The sequence below is a fragment of the Sminthopsis crassicaudata genome, chromosome 1 (genome assembly GCF_048593235.1).
Source record: "Sminthopsis crassicaudata isolate SCR6 chromosome 1, ASM4859323v1, whole genome shotgun sequence".
NCBI classification, from domain to species: domain Eukaryota; kingdom Metazoa; phylum Chordata; class Mammalia; order Dasyuromorphia; family Dasyuridae; genus Sminthopsis; species Sminthopsis crassicaudata.
In genome coordinates, this window is record NC_133617.1 from 329,925,663 (window position 1) to 329,931,662 (window position 6,000).

Sequence of the window (6,000 nt, forward strand, 5' to 3'; positions counted from 1 at the left end):
ATAGAGCAGTAATATTCCATAACACCCATATATTATAACTTATTCAGCCATTCCACAACTGATGGGCTTCCATTCATTTTCTCATTCCTTGTCACTATGAAAATGAGTGCTACAAATATTTTTACATATGTGGTTCCTTTGTCCTTTTTAATGATCTCTTTGGGATATAGTACCAGTAGAGACATTTCTGGATCAAAGTGCATACACAGTTTGATAGCCCTTTGGAGATAAAACCTGCTCTATTATTTTAGAATCAGACAGTGAAATTAAAATTGAAGGCATCCACTGATCACCTTCTAAAAGAGATTTCAAATTGAAAACTTCCAGAAATATTATAACCACACTCCTAGTACTCCTAGTACTCCTGTGAGTAGTTCATAGGTCACAGCGCACAGTCAGAAAGAAACCATTAAAACATATATGGTCATGAATAGGTTCATAAAAGATTTAACAGCTCCTATTTTAAAGAAATTGAGCACTCAGAACATAATAACCTAGAAAGCAAAAGATTTAGTATATAGTCAAGAATAATCTTTTTAGGAAACTGAATATAATCCTTTGGGGAAAATAATATATATTTAGTAAAATAGAGCATTTCGAAGCATTCCTGATGAAGAAACCAGAAGTGAATAAGAAAAAAAAAGAAAAGAAAGGTATAAACAAAAGAAACCAGGAAATCAGTTAATAATCATATCTGTGATTATAAATTGAATGAATTCACCTATGAAAAAGAAGTATATAACATAATGGATTAGAAAAAATAATTCAACATGTTCTTTACAAGAAACCTCTAAAAGAATATGAAATAAAAGACTGGAATAGAATCAATTATGTTTAAGAAGCTTTGCCATAGACAAGTTATATCAACAAAAAATCTGCAAGCATCAAATGACATAACATCCAAATTCTTAAAGGAAAATTCAAATGTGTCACAGGAGGAAATAGTAAATCTGTGCTATTTAATGACCTCAAGTTATTTCCTTCAGACATAGAAAAATCTAACCATAAAATAAATGAGAAAGAAGTTAAGGAGTTGAATAGAATCTTAGAAAAATTAGATATGATAGAGTTCTGGAAAAAACTGTAAATAGAAATGAGTATTTCTTTTTCTAATGGAAATAGAAATGAATATATATATATATATATTTAGCTTTCTCAGGAAGTTTTATAAAAATAAATCACCATGGATTAGGCTATAAAACCTCACAAAGATATAAAAAGCAAAAATATTAAATGCAATGTGTTTTTTAACACATTCTAGGTTAAAAAAAAAAAAAACCTAGACAAACAAGAAATTAAAAATATGAAATTAAACACCCAAATAGAAATTTTGAAAGTCAAAGGAGAGATGACTAAAATTGAAAGTAAAATAAAAAAGAACTAATAAACAAAACTAGAAGTTCTCTACCATGACAACAATAATTAGTCAGCAAAAGTCTACTGAGTACCAGAATGTGAGATTTATTGTGGCACAGTAGACAGCTGATTTTAGAGTTAGAAAGACCTGAGAGCAAATCTTGGCCCAGACATCTACTTTTTTATGAATGGACCATTTATAAAATTATGAAATGGGATAAGTTATACTCTCATTGGAAGCAAGCAGGGAAAAGAGTACAGAAACAAACCATTGGGCTGGGGATAGTTGATGAATAAAGGTAAGCAGAGATGAGAAAGAGGAGAGGCAGGGAGTTTTACATAATTATGAGTTCATTGATAATGGAGATGAAAAAGTCTTCAAGTGACAGGAACTGAGGTCTCAGTTTTATAGAGTTTTTAAGGGGAACAGACCAACTCTTACCTGTAAGTTAGTTACTTGGAGTTAGTTTGTTAACATATTTAAATCACCTTAAAGTTGTCAGTAAGACTTTAAAGTGAATATATCCATTTAATCTCAAAATTATTAGCACCCTTTGGTGATCTGCTGATCTTAGTGCTGATATCTGGAATTTGCCTGATATTTACAAATCAAATAAGACCAAAGCATCTTGACAGCAACGCCTAGATTGCTTTCCCTGATTCTAGCCCATATTACCAGAACATGAATTTTAGTTAATATATGATATAATTTGTAAATCATGGTACTTTGATCTTTGAGACAGTCTGTAATTTCTATGTTCCCCTTTGCAATGTTACTTCCTACTATTTCCACTTCATACTGGTTATTTGTAAAATTACTACACTGACTAGAAAGAAGGAGGTGATCAGGGTGATCAAAATAAGACAGGGTTTTAACACACTGTGTGACCCTGAACAAGAAAGAGCCTTCTTCAACTGCAAAATGGAGATTTTGCACTTACTACTAGGATTGTTACATCAAAGAGATTTTGTGAAGTGTCTGACACATAGTATATGTTCAATAAGTGATTGCTTCTTTTACTTCTCTTTCTAAGAGTTATATAGTTTTAGATATGGGAAGGTGCACTTTCCTTATTTAGGAGTTCCCCATAAAAGGCAACACAGGCATTTACTATATGTGTCAGACACTGTGCAAAGCACTAGGATAACAAATACAAGGAAAAAGAAGGAATGTCCCTTGCTCTCAATTTACATTTTATAGGGAGAAGAAAAAAACATGTGTCGAAGTGAAAAAGAAAGAAGGTATGGGAGGAAGAGAAAGCATAGTCTAAGTCAGGAAAATCAGAAGCACAGCAAGGAGGAAAATAAAAGCTGGTCAATCTCTTCCCTTCCATGACATGGAATCTTCAGGATGAATTCCCCGTGATAGAAAGAGTATTGCATGCCAGAGGGTATTCCACTGTGAATAAACAAACAAACTCAAGGTTGAAAGAGATGACCTCTGATATAAAAATGGAGGACTATATATATGACTGCATGTTCTGGATCCTATTTTTTCAGGAAAGAATCAGACCTGTCAGTTTTATATCTAAGATATTATTCTGGTTACTGAAAGGAAAAAAAAAATTAAAAAGACACATCTTACTTAACCTGAAGGAATTTACAATTTAATAAGAAGTATTTTGTATGCAATTTATTTTAAAAGACAAATAGAACATTATTATTATATAAAGTGCACAAAGTGGAAAAAGAAAGCTAAGAGGATGGTGATTTTGAAATATTTTTCTCTTTAGTTTCCTCTAGTAAATCCTGTCCACAGCAAAATATCAACATTCCAAACAGCTTCTAGTCAGTTGAAGAGGAAAGATATTTTTCCTTCAGCACTGGGGGGAATTCTTAATATACAAAGCATATATTGATATAGATATGCAATTTTAAAATGCATAACTTTTTTTTTCTAAATCCAGCTTAATAATATATAAGTATAATTGTAAATGCTCACAATTTGGTTCTTTCCCCATACTGAGGATTTCAGTAGTTTGTAGCCACAATATAAAGTGACAGTGAAATTCAGCAGTCATAAAAGCTAATGCAATTTTAGGTTGCATTGAGGAAGGAGGTCTAGCTTCCAGGCATAAGGAGATAATAGTCCTTTTTTACTCTGCTGCATAAGGAATATTCTGTTCATTTATATGTGCCACAATTTAAAAAGAACATTGATAAGCTCCAAAAGTTACTCAAGATAGCAACCAATCTATTGAAGAGACAATACCAATAGTTGAAAGAAAAAAAAAAAAAGTTGTTTAGCTTGGGGAAGATAAGATTTAGGTGGGAGGGATTGAATTAAGAATAACTTAAGGATTTGAAAGGCTATTACAAAGAGGAAGGGTTAAGCTTTGCTAAAGGACCATAGAGCAAGGGCTAGAAGGGACCTCAAAGGTTTTTATGTAGATAGTCTTACACTTTCAGAAGAAACTGAGGTCCAGGGAGGTAAAACAACTAATCCAAAGTCACATATTTCATAAATATCAAAGAAAAAATTTGAATTCTGACCCTCTGCTCTAGAATAAATGTTCTTTTCACCATACCAACTTGCCTATATTTGACCACAGATAGCAATAAGCAATAACCAGTAGCACAATTTTAGTCCAATTTAGACTTTTTGTCAAGAAAAGCTTCTGAACAATGAGAGCTGTCCAAAAATGTGATAAGGTTTCTCAGGAACTGATTATTTTTTTCTTCATTGTAAGTCTTCAAGGATAGCCTAGAGGATTAATAGATATAATACAAAAATAATTCCTTTCAAGTATGTACCAGGTGGCTGCTATACTTCCTTCTAACTTCAATATTCTGTGATTTTTCTTATACTATCATATTCAACTTAAAGCCTCACTTTTGGTAATACTTGAGCCTTTCTTGCTTTGATCCAGGTACAATCTCTCTTTAAAGCTAAAATGAGTCACCTGGACCATCATCTGACTTTTAAAAAGTATTTTGTTCCTAATTTCTTAATCGTTTAATCTCTAAATCATTTTTTCCCTCTGTTTTCTTATTCTACCCAGAAAAAAATTCCTTTCTGATCAACTGATCAAAGCTCTTAGTTTTCTCTTAGAATCTAACTCAATCAAGATCAAATTATTATTCTTTCTTTGCCCTTATCTTTTTCGATGATTGTATTCCTTCCCTTTCTGTTCTTGTAGATTGGGATTACATATCCAAGATGCTATCTTACTTTCACATTATATTCTCCAGAATTTTTCTGTTGCTTCTCACTGAACAATCAATCAATGAAATTATTTCTAAAATCTACCTCTATACTTGCTACTTTTTAGTCTACAGACAAACATTGGTCATAATCCACAACAAATTGTAAAAAGAGAGGTTTTTTTCAAAGGAAAGCACAACTTGATGGGTGGGAAGCATGAAACTACTGACTGATACTTGGAGATTTTAACATTCTCTTAAATTTTGAACTTTTGAAATGTGTAGAGATCAAAAAAAAAAATCAATTTTCAGTTCTAAGAAAATTATTTTAGGTGAATTTATAGGGTAAATAGATGAAGATGATAGAATCAAAAATTAGAAATCATGATTTGAAAACTCATTCTTGAAACTCTTAAATGAGATATTAGTAACTGGATGAAAGTTACTAAAACAACCATGCAGAAAAAGTGCAAAAGGTTAGTAAGTGAAAATAAGTTGCTCCTTTGTAAACTGAAAGTACATATATGAAAGTGCTCATTAAAAAGTCATAGTTTGGAACTAGGAGAGAATCAGAAAATCAGAGCATTAAACCAATAAGAATCATCAGATTCACATGTTGATGGTGCCATTGCTACCTTGGGTATCAAGGTGGGTGTTAGCAGAGAAAGTCTGAGGCACAGATAGGATTTATAATGCTCTCTAAGGCAAGCAGCAAAAGGAAAGGATAGGATCATCTCAGTCTTTAAAGGGGCCTTTTGTTCTTAAGCAGGCCTTTAGTTCAAGCACTTGAACTCTCCTAACAGGCAGTTTGGTATGGTGAAAATGACATTTATTCTGGAGGACCAGAGTTAAAATCCTTCCTTTGACATTCATGAAATGTGTGACTTTTTCAAAGTCATTTCACCTTGCTGAATCTCAGTTTCTTTTTAATAACTATATAAGCCTTTGGGGCCTTCTAGCACTTGTTATACCAAAGCTTTTTAAACTGTGCATCACAGAGAAGTCTAGGAAGATGGGAGAGTAGGTCAGTAAATTCCAAACTCTCCAGATTTCCCCTGAAAAGAGCATAAATTTGCACCTCCCGGGAAACATAGACTGGTAGAAAATCAAGAAGACTTGGAGAAGAACAGGGATTCTCCTGTTTCAACCAAGAAGAACTGAAGAAGGCCCTCAGGTTGCTGATTAAATTATGTAAAGTACAAATACCTCCAGGTTACCTCCACAAAAAAACCCTGAGTATGACTGGAACCTCAACTGGAATCACAGGAATTTCCACATCCAGGACAGCATTTGGATTGGGGTGATATCTACCTTTACTTGCATGGAAAAACCCACCTAAACTGCCCAAATGTATTTGATATTTCCTTTTGGGAGTTTTCTTCAATGATATAAATCTCAATTCACTCCTGTATATCATATTACCTCATATTATTTCTTTATTTAATGCACGATTGCTTTGTCTTTCCAAATGGATTTCAAGTTTCTAATGGGCAGGAACTC